Genomic DNA, 16179 nt, shown 5'->3' on the forward strand with positions numbered 1-16179 from the left:
CCATATTCAGGAAGATCGACGGTCTTAAATATTTTTACGTTTTACCACTATGGTCTATTCGGTTACTGTCAAATTTGGCGACGTGCGACAATTTAGCCTCAGCGAGACCCTTGCATTGACTGGGATATGGAAGGGACGTACCAGATGCTAGGATTAAGAAGGATGAGGAAATAAATCGACAGCGTTCTTTGAAAGGAAAGATCCAAGTATTTACAGGAAATATATAATGTGTAGCTGATTATGAGCTGGGACAGCTTAGCGAAGAATATATTGGTGTCGCGAGTCAAAGAAACTGTCTTGCCTATGTCATCATCTACAGGGTGTTACAAAAAGGTACGGCCAAACTTTCAGGAAAGATTCCTCACACACAAATAAAGAAAAGATGTTATGTGGACATGTGTCCGAAAACGCTTAATTTCCATGTTAGAGCTCATTTTAGTTTCGTCAGTATGTACTGTACTTCCTCCATTCACCGCCATGATTTCATACGGGATACCTGTGCTGCTAGAACATGTGCCTTTACAAGTACGACACAACATGTGGTTCATGCACGATGGAGCTCCTGCACATTTCAGTCGAAGTGTTCGTACACTTCCCAACAACAGGTTCGGTGACCGATGGATTGGTACAGGCGGACCAATTCCATGGCCTCCACGCTCTCCTGACCTCAACCTTCTTGACTTTCAATTATGGGGGCATTTGAAAGCTCTTGTCTACGCAACCCCGGTACCAAATGTAAAGACTCTTCGTGCTCGTCTTGTGGACGGCTATGATACAATACGCCATTCTCCAGGGGTGCATCAGCGCATCAGGGATTCCATGCGACGGAGGGTGGATGCATGTATCCTCGCTAACGGAGGACATTTTGAACATTTCCTGTAACATAGTGTTTGAAGTCACGCTGGTACTTTCTGTTGCTGTGTGTTTCCATTCCATAGTTAATGTGATTTGAAGAGAAGTAATAAAATGAGCTCTAACATGGAAAGTAAGCGTTTCCGGACACATGTCCACATAACATATTTTCTTTCTTTGTGTGTGAGGCATGTTTCCTGAAAGTTTGGCCGTACCTTTTTGTAACACCCTGTAGATGATGACATAGGCAAGACAGTTTCTTTGACTCGCGACACCAATATATTCTTCGCTAAGCTCCTTCGCGCCCCAACCACTATCACTACATACTTTCCTCACCTACCGCCTAACTGCCGTAGTACTTGAAGTGGATCGTGATTTTAGAAAAATCTTTACATAAATACCTTAAGTTCTCTATCCTTTGTCTTCGCCCTGCATTCGGTTTCAAAATGCTGGTGGCCTGGTGAACTGCCATTAAGCTTTCCTGTAACTGACAACTTTTTTAAAATTCTATCAGTAGCAAATTTAGTACTAGGTTTCATCTACCTTACAGGTAAAAAATACGCAATGTGGTGAAAAATACGATTTAGAAACGTTTTGTTACAGTGTTGACACTACTGAAAATAGAAGATGCCTTGTTTTAACGTGTTTATACTATTCAGAAAGCTCAAATTGATTTTTCAATGTTTACTTCCCACAAAATTGAGATTGTATGGATTATTAATAACGTGCTTTAAGAGAAAGCACGAAAGGAACGCTAAATATTCATTTTTGTAGCAAGAACAGATACTGCAGCAAGTATACAAATCAAGATAATATTAAAAGTAATACTATTTACTCTTAAATAAATACATTTTGTGCTCAAAACATACCTGTGTATCTGACTCGGCCGGCCGAAGTGGCCGAGCGGTTCTAGGCGCTTCAGTCTGGAACCGCGCTGCCGCTACAATCGCAGGTTCGAATCCTGCCTCGGGCATGGATGTGTGTAATGTCCTTAGGTTAGTTAGGTTTAAATTGTTCTAAGTCTAGGGGACTGATGACCTCAGATGTTAAGTCCCATAGTGCTTAGAGCCATTTGAACAATTTTTTACCTGACTCTGTGGTAATTTTGTGCCCCCTCATTTGAATCCCGTAACTTCTCCAGTGCTTTAAAAGTTTCAACTGATCTTCAACTCTTGCTAGTAGTCCAACTTTGTGCAGCTAAGAGTATCGTACGTCCTCAGGCTATGAAATTGGCACCGTGACGGCGGATGTATAGCCTTCTCGTGCCCTTTGCTCGCTGTATTCTACCACGTCGCGGGACACAGCCCTGGAGATCAGAGAAACTGTAGCATCTGGCACTCCCTATTCCCCATCACCTCGCCGCATGAGACTTAACACATGCCTATGCAATGGTCTGTGAGTTTGGGCCCAGGGTCCACGTTTCTGTCCAGACGTGACCGAGAGATCACCTAGCAAAAGTTCAGAGAGAACTGTGGGGTCGCCCGAACGAGAAACATCAAGAATGAAGCTGGGGACACCAACAGAGAAGCATACTGTTCCGTGTGCTCCTGCGATTTGATTGTTCCGGTAAGTGTGTTAGATCTCTTTCGATTCGCTGGTGTGTGGGTTGCTGCGCCCTCTGGGATTCAGTGCGAGAAGCCGAAAAGGAGTCTCGAGCAGAGAATGAGACGAGCGGGCCTGGGCTGAGCGACGCCGGAAGACCGCGGAAGTCGCCCCGGCAAGTGGCGTGTGTGTGTGTGTGTGTGTGGCAGTTGCATTGGGGCCGGTCCAGCAGCGGAGCTGGAGGTGCTGCAGTGACTCACTGTCGTTCGTTCTGTTTACGAGTTCAACCTTCCTCACGCTGCGGCTACGGTCTGGTGTTATTCTGGCCATTACCTTATTAGCGGCATTTGGATTAATAGTGTAATAGGTGAGCTGTTAGTTTGGTGCATCTTCATTTGGTGGAATTACAGCGAGACTTCTTTCCGTCGTATTCTGGCTTGCGCTGCTGAGCAGTGAGTGTTCCCACGTCGCATGTCGAAATACTGACTTGTGCCCTGGTTGATTTACGTATGAATTGGAGTGCCTATGTGGGCGTGTTTGCTTAAATTGTTGATGAAGTGTTTCACAATACCCTTACTTGAGTGTCTTTAAATCGCATTTCAGTTCGTTACTGAACTTATGTCAGTTAAGGGACGCCCAAATTGTCACGTTAGCCAAGTAAAGTTTAAGTCTACTGTGACACCACTGTTTACCTGTTGGCCTACGACTATTAATGGATTTCTGCGGTAAAATTCAAATAGAGGCACTGTCTTGTTAACTTGTCTGAACTGAATGTGCTTGCCTTGTAAAACAGTTCACTACTGATTCTGAGTAGTTTAATCAGTGGTAGGGCACTCGTTATTCTGGACCAGACTCTACTTGGCATTAATTGCATTGTATTGGTAAATCGGTGTGCTACGTAATATCATAACGCAAGCGCCATTGTGGGTAATATTTACCATTTAACTATGAGTTGGTTGTGTGAATCATTGTGGCCCACAAGGTCATGTAAGACAGTGCTGTAGTGGACAAATATTGCTGTACGTCTGTGATATTATATCCTGTAAGTCTTTGTGCCCATTAGGTTATGTAAGGCTTAAATACAGTGACCAATTTGGTAATTTTCTGTGTTTCGTAATAACATTTTACAAGCATTACAATTTTGGGAAAGGTTTAAATGCGATATTTGCAGAGTGTTTGATGTTAGATAACTTGCTGATGATTCCTGTTAAATCATCACATGTACATTTGAATTGAACAAGCTATATGTCAATATGTTGTTACCAGTACCTTGCATGACTTTTCTTGCGCAATAAATTAAAATTTATACACTCCTGGAAATGGAAAAAAGAACACATTGACACCGGTGTGTCAGACCCACCATACTTGCTCCGGACACTGCGAGAGGGCTGTACAAGCAATGATCACACGCACGGCACAGCGGACTCACCAGGAACCGCGGTGTTGGCCGTCGAATGGCGCTAGCTGCGCAGCATTTGTGCACCGCCGCCGTCAGTGTCAGCCAGTTTGCCGTGGCATACGGAGCTCCATCGCAATCTTTAACACTGGTAGCATGCCGCGACAGCGTGGACGTGAACCGTATGTGCAGTTGACGGACTTTGAGCGAGGGCGTATACTGGGCATGCGGGAGGCCGGGTGGACGTACCGCCGAATTGCTCAACACGTGGGGCGTGAGGTCTCCACAGTACATCGATGTTGTCGCCAGTGGTCGGCGGAAGGTGCACGTGCCCGTCGACCTGGCACCGGACCGCAGCGACGCACGGATGCACACCAAGACCGTAGGATCGTACGCAGTGCCGTAGGGGACCGCACCGCCACTTCCCAGCAAATTAGGGACACTGTTGCTCCTGGGGTATCGGCGACGACCATTCGCAACCGTCTCCATGAAGCTGGGCTACGGTCCCGCACACCGTTAGGCCGTCTTCCGCTCACGCCCCAACATCGTGCAGCCCGCCTCCAGTGGTGTCGCGACAGGCGTGAATGGAGGGACGAATGGAGACGTGTCGTCTTCAGCGATGAGAGTCGCTTCTGCCTTGGTGCCAATGATGGTCGTATGCGTGTTTGGCGCCGTGCAGGTGAGTGCCACAGTCAGGACTGCATACGACCGAGGCACACAGGGCCAACACCCGGCATCATGGTGTGGGGAGAGATCTCCTACACTGGCCGTACACCACTGGTGATCGTCGAGGGGACACTGAATAGTGCACGGTACATCCAAACCGTCATCAAACCCATCGTTCTACCATTCCTAGACCGGCAAGGGAACTTGCTGTTCCAACAGGACAATGCACGTCCGCATGTATCCCGTGCCACCCAACGTGCTTTAGAAGGTGTAAGTCAACTACCCTGGCCAGCAAGATCTCCGGATCTGTCCCCCATTGAGCGTGTTTGGGACCGGATGAAGCGTCGTCTCACGCGGTCTGCACGTCCAGCACGAACGCTGGTCCAACTGAGGCGCGAGGTGGAAATGGCATGGCAAGCCGTTCCACAGGACTACATCCAGCATCTCTACGATCGTCTCCATGGGAGAATAGCAGCCTGCATTGCTGCGAAAGGTGGATATACACTGTACTAGTGCCGACATTGTGCATGCTCTGTTGCCTGTGTCTATGTGCCTGTGGTTCTGTCAGTGTGATCATGTGATGTATCTGACCCCAGGAATGTGTCAATAAAGTTTCCCCTTCCTGGGACAATGAATTCACGGTGTTCTTATTTCAATTTCCAGGAGTGTATTCTATCCTCCATTTGTTGCTCAGACTTCCACTCCAGTAGCCCCTGTATCCTGCTCCCAACCATATCACAGATGTTATGGATTAAACAATAGTACCGGGACAGCCGTGGTAGAGTCGGCTGGTACTGACAACTGTGGATTGGCCGAACGATTTTGGAAAGGCACGATGGGTGCAGTTTGCTTTAGGGTTATCTGTCTGGCCTGTTTCTGAAAGGCATTATGGGATACAGCGACTTAATCTGTGTGAGTGCGTGATCAGACAGGGCTATTCTGTCGTTCAGGAAATAGTGGCTACTAACATGTTCCATGTATAATTTTGCACAATAGATAGTAATAATGCGGAACTTGTCATTTCACATTCACATAGCAAATTGATTTCTACATAGATCATCTAACTAATTACGAGGTACTGAATAGAATTGGAGGGAAAAGAAATTTGTGGCGCAACGTGACTAGAAGAAAGGATCGGTTGATAAGACATATTCCGAGACATCAAGGGATCATCAATTTAGTACAATTTAGCGTGGGGTGTAAAAATCGAGGAGGGAGACAAGGAGATGAATACAGTAAGTAGATCCAGAAGGATGTATGTCGCAGTAGTTAGTTGGAGACTAACAGGCTTGCGCAGGATTGAGTAACATGGAGAGCTGCATCAACCCAGTCTTCGGACTCCAGGCCACAACAGCAACAACATGGCTATATTATGAACATTTCCAAGGTTTTTTTACATTAAAAAAGGAAACAGATATGCAGTTAGTTAGTGATGCAGATTCACCATCTCTTACACATTACTGTAATAGAAATTCTTCTACAGAATAGAAGGAGTTGTCAAGGAGAAACTTTCTCAATTTGTTTTCAAAATTTACTTTGATGACTGTCAGATACTTTATATCACTTGGTAAGAGATCAATATTTTTTTGTTGCAGCACTGTGAACTCTTATTATATTAAAGACATGATTAAGTGGAGTAATTAAAGTCATTTCTTCTTCTGGTATTCTAATCATTAATCATATACGTCAGTGTACCTTTTGAAATGCAGCGGATTACTAACAACACACTTCATGAGAGAATGAAAGTATACTGTGAAGAAGTAGTTAGAATATCCAAATCCTTAAGTAGATGTCTACAAGATGATCATAGGTGAGCACTAGACACTATTCTCGCAGCAAATTTTTCAGCAATCCCAAGATTTACAGTGATTCTTAGTGCAAATGTCGCTGAACTGAATTCTTTTAGACGTTCGAAAATGTGCTTTCTCCAAATTACGTTCCCATTAACAAGATCACCTAAGTATTTGAAGTTTCCATCCTATTTATTATTTCCTCACCACGTGTCATATTTATCACTGGTGTAGTAGCGCTCGATGTGCAGAACTCGGAATACTGCTTAGTTTAAAACTGAGGGTGAGACCATCCGCAGAAAACTGGTGAACGATACTTTCACGAGTACTGATTACCATTTATTTTGTTTCTGTGTGTATTATTAGACTGATTACAATACCAGTGTCATCCGTAAAAGAAACTAATTCTGCTTGTTGTATATTAAGCGGCAGATCGTTCACATATATATGAGGAACAAGAGAGGGCCTAAGACTCAGCCTTGGGGAGCCCAATATGTGATTTACGAACTGTCAGAATTGCGTCACCGGACTATATTGATCGAATAACTAAGGACAACTTTCTGCACTCTTTTGGTTAGATGTGGCATTATCCATTGGCTGGGTATACCATCAACCCACGAAACTTCAATTTATCTAGAAGAATACTGTGATTCATACAGTCAAATGATGGGGCGCAAAAAATACCAACCGCCGCTACTTAATTATTTACGCTTGTAAAATCTGTTGAGTGAACATGTAAATGGCTTTCTCACAAGAGCAATCCTTCTGAAAACCAAACCTTTAGTTGCTCAGGACATTATTGTTGCAAAGGTGTGCCACTATTCTAGAATACATCACCTTCTCAAAAAATTTGGAAAATTATGTCAGCAGTAATGGTTAGTTCTTCCCTGATGTAATTAGTACTGTGTTCGACTGAAGAGAGTGGAGTGATTTCCACGTGCAACATTTATGAACTTTACTAGGCTGATCTATAATTTCTATGAGTTCCACGTTTACTGTGTGCAATATGCACTGGCCAGTCATTGCAGTAGTGTAGTAGTATACCGCGCTCTACACATATTCTGCACTTGTTATCTGGCATGTATGACTATAGTGGCAACATATCCGTAGCATAATGAGATTTTTCAGCCTGCAGCGGAGTGTGCGCTGATATGAAACTTCCTGGCAGATTAAAACTGTGTGCCCGACCGAGACTCGAACTCGGGACCTTTGCCTTTCGCGGGCAAGTGCTCTACCATCTGAACCACCGAAGCACGACTCACGCCCGGTCCTCAGAGCTTTACTTCTGCCAGTATCTCGTCTCTTACCTTCCAAACTTTACAGAAGCTCTCCTGCGAACCTGCTCCTCAATTGGCATCACGAGGCTGAGTGCACCCCGAGAAATGGCAACAGCGCAGGGCGGCTGGATGGTCACCCATCCAAGTGCCGACCACGCCCGACAGTGCTTAACTTCGGTGATCTCACGGGAACCGGTGTATCCACTGCGGCAAGGCCGTTGCCAGATGGTCCATTGGTTGAAGTTATTTTGGTGGTCAGACCGTGAATTCCATGCAAGAGTAATTACACGCAAGAATAATTACTGTTATTGTTAAATCTTGTGTTCACCCTTATACTCTTCCCGTAGTTGGATTTTAATTGTATATAAAGGTCTGTCACTGTGTATTTTTGCTGATTGTCGTTGGACGTTTTTCATGCTGCAAAAATGTGGAAAATTATTCAAGGAACATGTTGCTTTTGTGCTATAAGATTATTTTGGGACACCAGGAGTATATTACTTACTTCATAAAATTGAAATTTTTTTGTGATATTTTATTGAACTCATCTCAGTGTTGAAGTGTTAAAGACATTACGTTGTGTAGTGCAACGTTAGAATGGGTCACACAAAATTTCTGGATATTTGGTGTAAAATAAATTGTGAGAATCTGTTGAATAAAATTTTTAAGGATAACAGACTATTCACAGCTCAACCCAGTCATACCACCCCCTCTAGCGGCATGAGGTTTGCCACATCCCTATGCAAGGATCTTCTATTACATTTGTACGTATAATTAATTCTCCTTGAATCTTGTGCCACCTTCGCTCATTACATATGATGTTGTGCACGGTTATGCCCTCCTGTCCAACAAAATGATCCATCATTCCAGATTCCCCGCGGTCATAATTAGCATTGTATCCTCGTCGTATACATGGAGAAAGGTGCATGTTCTGACTGAAAATATTTAATATCTCTCAAAGTAAGTATGTGACCGTGAAGTCCAGTCCTCACACTCGAAAGGAACTCACAGAAGAGTCGTTCGTTAGGTGATGCATCCCAGTTCTGCTGCCAGTCTCACTTTATGTACGATGTGATTCCTTCTTTTAACTTTGACCTAATATTTCTATCCCCTTTTCAGTTTATCCTCTTCGTAAACATTATTATGCTTTCTTTCTGATTACTAGGTCTACGAGTAATATCCCTAATACTTCCAGAAGTGCTTTCATAGATGTAGAGACCAGTAAACCCGTAGTATGCTTTTACGCACTCATTGTAGAGATTCTTTATTTAGTCTTATCCTATGTGCCAACGTTATTGCGACACAACCTACTACGAAAGAAAATTCGGCTTTGTGATGTATTGTGATGATCTTTGCACGTAGATAGAATTCATTCTTGCCAATAGCTGCAATTTTGCTCATAATATGTAGAACTCGTAGATAATTTCTGTGTTTACGAAGGGTTTAGTTTCCATCGACAGACAACCCAAAGATAATTGGTTACCCACATATCTCTTGAACGAACTGTTGCTGTTTCTTTACGCATATTTATGGTCCATAACAGTAGGAACGTAATGGTATTTCGAGCCACGGGAGGAGAACATCGGGTATTTAGTATCAAATATGACCTTTGACCATCAGGTTGATTACATGCCGGAGCAAACACATAATGTATTCATGCCTCCCCCAAACCTACTCACCACAACCACTATTTAACAGTTTCATTTCTCGAAATAAGCAAGTTATAGAATTTCTATGACAGTTGTGCGACATGTAGCTCTTCCAACAAAATCAATATCTTACTGCCTTATCATTTCGACCAGCGACATACGTTTTCAACTCCTCCCTAAGTCAACCCACATTCGTGTTAGTTTACTGAAAACAGACGAATCGGAGTGCTTCCTACGGCAAGAATGGGTCGAAGAGAAGATCATTCTCATCCACTAGTGATGAAAATTGTGGTATGTCTCTATGAAGTCGGACATACACTTGCCATGACCAATGGTGGTTCATTTGTCGTAAAAGTGGAACATTGTACCATGAGTAGTTTGAGGACATTACTGGCTTATTGTTGCAGTTTCTTCATATTTTGCTATTGTTAGCGCCTAAACACATGGGTATTGACGTGGCGGGCGTAGGATAATGCTTTAATTGTGTTTATTTCGTATTTTAACGTTATACGATGATAAGTGTTTGAAGTTACAGCCATATCCACAGCTACATCAGCAATCAGTCTTTTCGTCCCTTGAAAGTGATGCTATATGTGAATGTGAACGTTATGTATTTGCGAGTAAAAATTTGAAATAGTTTGTTTACTTAACATGTACCACAATTCTCTGCTTTTAACGTACTATACTCCAAGAAAAACGTGCTGAATTTTGATAGTGTGTTCATCTGCAAATCAGGCAGCATTTCTTAATGCAAATAATGTTCGAGGAACAGTGAGTACGAAAAAGTAACTCCCATCATCTGTTGTTTTGTGAAGTTTTCCAGCTGGTGCACTCTACCAATCACTACTTTAGGGGAGGAGATGATAATGTATGATGTTCCACACAATAAAAATACAATTGACGAAGCTGACTGGTTGAAGCAGCTTTTTCTCTACACATTCATTCGCTTGTATGCTTAGTTGATGGAACATTCCGTTGGTATTGTTAACTTCAGCCCTTAACTACATGAGGAAACGTAACTGTTGCGCCAACTAAGAAATAATGCTTTACAAATATTGACAATTTGCCTCCCAATTATTCCTGTCTCAGGACTACAACACTTACAAAAATATCGGTATCGAACTTCACAGGACAAGAAAAAATTTGAGATAAATCAAAGAGTCCGATATAGTGTAACTTGTTTTTAATTATTTTTTTATACTATTGGTTGAAAATCCTCGAAGTCATCATCGCAAATTTTATTTGATTCCTAGTTTCAGCTAAATGAGAGCCATTTTCAGATTATAAAAACATTTTTGATAAGGGTAATTGCCATCATGACTCAACTCATTGTTGATATCTTCCTTTTAAAAAAGTGGCTGCATCCATACAGAACGTATAAGGTATAGGTCAAATATCGTTGATAATCAGTGGAGTAGAACGATAGCCATGAAGTTAAAACTTAGTAACTGGAACAATTTAATCAGTATTCGTGTTATCTAATATCATGCATCATCATGAGTACGTTATTGCAATATTGTATCGCAATATTTTAATGATGTTTTGAGCCATCATAGAAGTTACAATATTCAACAATGTTTTTACGATCGGAAGATGGCTCGTGTGTAGCTGAGACTAATACTAAAATTAAAAAAATATTTGCGATCATAACTTAGAGGATTTTTAACGCTTAAAGTAGAGATTTCGACAAATCGCTTGTTTCCAGTGTCGAGAATATCAACGAACATGACAGTATCACTTGATTCAAAAATTACATTTATGTAATGATAAACAACGAACCTGAGGCACCAGACAATGCTAAGTTAGGAGTACATGTATCTCTAACTGTCCTATTTCTAGAAAATTAAATGAGGACGAGTAGTGGAGGAGAAGGTGGAGGTGATGGGGCGTTGGGAGGTTGAGGGGAGAACAAGTCATGTGGCGTATGAAGGGACCTGATGTATTGTGACCCGACAGCGAAAGTTCAAATGTGGTCCAAAATGCTTGTTTCTCTCTTTCCATGTGCCGAATTACCCATTACACTCCTACCCGTGATATTTCCATTAGAGAACCGTATGTACTTCGGACTTTCGCAGCCTTGTTACAGTTGCTTATTGAGCGATGATTCGGACGCCAAGCACACTATAGGAACTGGTTCCGGAATACTGCAAGATGGTCCTGCTGTGAGAGACGCCATTTTATTACATTATAAGTAATGTTTATATTTCTAATGTAGGATTACTTAATGTGATATCGTAACATATTTGTAATGCAGAGATCATGAGATTTGTGTTCCTTGTCTCGGAGATGAGTGCCTAGAAGGTTATGGAATCTCGAGAAATTTTTTTCGTGGCACTTCTGCTAAGTTCCTCTTGCTGGCACAGTCTCCATCTCTGTTAAGAAAGCAGTTCGCCAAGTTCTGAGAGCTGCCGACAGTGACACGGGGTATGTCGATCTGCCAGAGAGAAGTGCATTCCACTACGTCCGGGCGACTTCGTAACTCACCAGGGAAAGAAAGTTTCTCTGAGATATAGTTCCAATTGTGATGGCCTCACAGCTGCAGGGGAATCGACTTCAGGTACTGCAGAGTAAAGACTGTCTCTCCCTTCCGCAAATCGTTTACATGTCAGCTTAGTATATGCACTGTCACGAAAAGCATTAAATTTAAAAATCGCTTAAAATACTTTGGGGCGGAGTTCAAACAATCATAATGGCGGAAGGCGTGCACACCCCAAATTAAAGACCTCTTTTAGGTGTCAGGTTATTTTTGATCAGAAAGTGTTGAGAAAATTCTGGAAACGTGTAGTACTCATGTAGACACTAGGCTCATGTAGTTTGTTGAGAAAATTCTGGAAACGTGTAGTACTCATGTAGACACTAGGCTCATGTAGACACTAGACTAGTACAGCCAGTTAGAAAGTATTATAAGGCCTTACCGAGTAGACATGACCACAGACACCGACAAAATTCAGAGACGCCCTATTACGATCGCTGACGTACACAGATGCTTGGGCGAGTTGATTGGGAATTCTCGGAAGGAAGACGATTGACGGGCAAATTTAAAAGGACGTGTATTCGAGAATAACTGTAAGACAGTCCTGGTGGCAACATCGTATACATTGGGTACCAATTATTTGAATATTGTAACAGAGATGAGGACAACAGAGCTGTACAGTCTTCTTTCTCAACTCGGTAAGTGACGGGAGTAGGACAGAAAATAAGTAACATTGGTACGAAATAGTGGGCGATCCAAAACTCCTCCGACAAAATTTCGGTCGTTGTTGGTGTTTATTTTCTGAGTATTTTGGTATAAAGGACCAATGCTCTCCGGTAACTCGTTACAGAGACGTTGCATTTTGTTTGATTTCTCACCCCCACTTGTCTCTACGTCTGTATTGTACTGAAAATCTCTGTAAATCTGTTAATGTTGACGGTATGTGGTGCGTTTCTTGTTTCGAAACACACTTGTTCAATTCGCTTGTGGTATTTGCTACTGACAAAAAGATTGCCCAGTTATCACTTCACTGTCAAACTTTCATTCATCAGTGCTGGCTTAGGTCTTAGGTTTCATTTCCCGACAGTCTTATCTGTACGTAAACAGTGGTACAAAGTAATATGGATAGCTTTACTGATTAACACTGGGTCTTCACGCCTTGTAGGGTTTTAGTGAATGCAATCGAATGCTGTTTGACAATAGAAGACAAAAAGGTATTGCAGATATGTCCGAAAGAACAGACACCACGTATAAATGTAAAGCAACCTGTTCCCTCAACGTCGGGAGCTGTTTCATCTGTCTGTGAGGTGTTGCATTACTCAGCGTTCAGTAATAATTCCTTCCTACATGTACACCTACATCTGTACTGTACAAACTACTCCGAAGTGCATGGCAGAGGGTACGTCACATTGTACCAGTTGTTAGGGATTCTTCTTGTTACATGCGCGTATACAGCACGGGAAGACTCACTGTTTGAATACCTCTGTGTACGCTGTACTTAATCCGCTCTTGTCATCAAAATCCCTACTGGAGTAATACATAACGGTTATAGGTTATTCCTAGGGCAATCATATAGAGCTGATTATTGAATCTTTGTAAGTAGCTCCTCTCAGGATAGTTTATGTCCATCTTCAAGTTTCTGAAAGTTCAATTTCTTCAGCATCTCTGTGGCTCACACACAAAGGTCTAAGAAACCTTCGACCATTCGCGATGCAGTTCTTTCTATACATCCAGTATCCCCTGTATGTTCTGTTTGGTACAAAAGAGCTGAGCAATATTCTAGGATGGGTCACTGTAGTTATTCGTAGGCAGTCTAATCTGTGCACACACTGCATTTTCGCAGAATTCTCCCAATGAACCGGTCTGCTATCTGCTTTACTTACGATTGAGCCTATGTGATTCTTCCATTTCATATCACTACAAAGAACTGTATCAGTGTACAGATTCCAAATATGAATCGTTGTACTGCAGTCAGCGCATGCTATGTTTCATTCGTTTTGTGAAGTTCTCAGCTTCATAGTTTTGAACGTTTAAAGAAAGTTGTCAATCTGTGCAACACTTCGATTGCACATTACAGGCTTATTCAACGTTGCGAAGATGTTTTCACTGAAACGAAGGTAAATGCGGAGAAAAAAAAAAAGAATAAATCACAAGTACACTGTTAGTGAATACAGTTACGAGGCTTGCCGAGGAAGTAATGCACCGCATTTTTTTCTTCAACTATTCTTTATTGAACACAATGAGAATTACACACAAGAAAGAATGGTGTTTTATCTACACACCCTACCTTCTCGCGTAATCTCCAGCCCATTATATGGCCTTCAGTGCGAAACAAGGTCGTGTATGTCCACTCGGTACCAATCCTTGTCCTCGTGGCAAAGCCAGTGCTTCACTGTATGGATCACCTCCTCACCGTCCTCAAAATGTCGTAACGCGTCTGTCCTCGTGTATGACAACATCAGCTCGCTGCAGCATGGCATATGTGACAGCAGTGGATGGTCTCCCCGACCGCTGCAAATCGTGGAGCTCCGCCGAACCGCTTTTCACCCTCCGTGCCCAGCGACTGACTGTACTTCTGTCGACAGCAGATGCTCCATAGACTTTGCACAAGCGTTTGTGAATACTGCCAACACTTTCTTTCTCTGCACTGAGAAATTCAACGAAGGCACGTTGCTTGTAACGTACACCACCTACAGTCGCCATTTTGAAACTGTCTGGCAGCTACGCTATCTGTAGGAAGTGATGGAAACTTGGCGCGCTCACTCAGGAGACTGGAAATAATACATACTTAACGTTTCGCATTAGTAGCATTGTTTTCGGCTGCGAAAACAAAATGCGCTGCGTTACTTTCTGGGCAACCCTCGTATATAATTTGGTATTACTTGTAGTGCAGCTGAGGACAGTTTATGGCACACAGCTCTCGATAAGTAGACGCATGATTCAGAGATTATATTTGTCCAGTGAACCGCGACCAATTTCCCTTTCTCATTCTGAAACGTGGCTTGGTTAAGGCAAAAGGCAATAACACATGATCAGTTGCGTAACGGACGGTGGGAAGAGCTGGGAGAGGGGAGAGGGAGGGATAATTCAACTGCGGTTCCCTGACGTTTCTTAATAGTTGCTGTGGGGACGTCTCCACGTGCCTCCCGCTTGCCTGAGATTAACCTTTTTGCTAGGTTTAGTTCAAATAAATGATGAAAAGAAAGTTTTTCGATCACCTCCTGTGCAAGACATGTCAATTAAAAACACAGTACAACGGGTAAGTACGTCAGATGAGTAGAACCATTCGTGTTCCAGTTTTTCCAGATTCAGATTAATATTTTACAGCATCTCTTGCACTTTGCTTTATCCACTCTAAAAAAAAAAAAAAATCGGCGAGCTATAGAAATGTATCTATTGCCAATAAGTTTAACTGTATTGAGATCTGGAGCTGGACACCGCTGTAGTCTGGAAACAATGTTTTGCGATATTCGATGGAGAAATAACAGATGGTAAGCTACGAATAAGGTATGATTTACCAGGCAGTAGTCAAGAGTTACCCGATAAACAGTGTACTAACGGTAGCTTCAAAAGCGAAATATGGAATGCGCGAAATAAGACCAAAATGATACAAATTAAAAGTTAGTTAAAAGCGTTACCAGATAAATTAAAAACGTGACTAGCACATTTTGTTCCGAGTTGATTGGATGCTACTGCTCGCCGAGCTCTTGTTGCAATTTAGCGGTCCGTTCTTGCGTGATGGTTGTATTCGGCAGACCAATCTGCAGTGGACGTATGTCAGATCACTGCAGCAGAAAATTAACACCGATTCATTACTCACTCCACAGGGATGGCTGTGCGCTAGTTCACTTGGACAACCTGCTGACACTGTTCCTTTAGAAGTTGCTAATCCCCTCATAACACTACCGATTACTATGTAAACAGTATACTCCGATGACGTTACCCCTGTGAAAGAGGTTTCATTTTGTGACCGTGACCGTGTATAGTGATGAGGTCTCGGAAGAATTTTGTTTCTCTAAAGGTTTCTATTGAAAGAAAGTCGTAGCAAGGTAAACGTGAATCGAACCAACGTTTCATTAATAAAGTAATAAAATGTAATTACGTTAAAAGAAAGGTTTGCCAGAATAATTAGGAGAAGTTGTATCCAGTACTACCATGGTTCATAAAGGAAGTTAAGTATTGGGGTTGACTTTACTGGATACTGAACTGTTAATTATGTACTAGATAGTAGCACAACTTAGAAAGTAGTGTTCTAGTGATTTTACTTAAACTACACAGGAGGAATATTAATGCGTTTAGGCAACAACTGATTCTCAGTAACACCATCTGTACGTTACAGTAGGTAGATAATGATAATTACAGGGAAATGATTACTTATGGTGAGTCGCTAGTAACTTGGACGAGAGGCTCTTTTGTGAGTTTAATTATCGGAAATTACTATTACTGAAATAGTTATGGAGTAATTGTACCTTTATTAATGATTATTATTTGAATTATCAAGTATCATTAACTTCCTCATATTATTTAGCACAAGTGA

General features: G+C 42.3%; 1 pseudogene; it reads right to left on the minus strand.

Annotated features, from left to right (window-relative positions):
• Positions 1-7629: 7629 nt before the first annotated feature.
• Positions 7630-7746, minus strand: LOC126163444 (5S ribosomal RNA; annotated as a pseudogene).
• Between the last annotated feature and the right edge of the window lie 8433 nt (positions 7747-16179).

Source organism: Schistocerca cancellata, chromosome 2, assembly GCF_023864275.1.
Source record: "Schistocerca cancellata isolate TAMUIC-IGC-003103 chromosome 2, iqSchCanc2.1, whole genome shotgun sequence".
In the NCBI taxonomy this organism is placed as follows: Eukaryota; Metazoa; Arthropoda; class Insecta; order Orthoptera; family Acrididae; genus Schistocerca; species Schistocerca cancellata.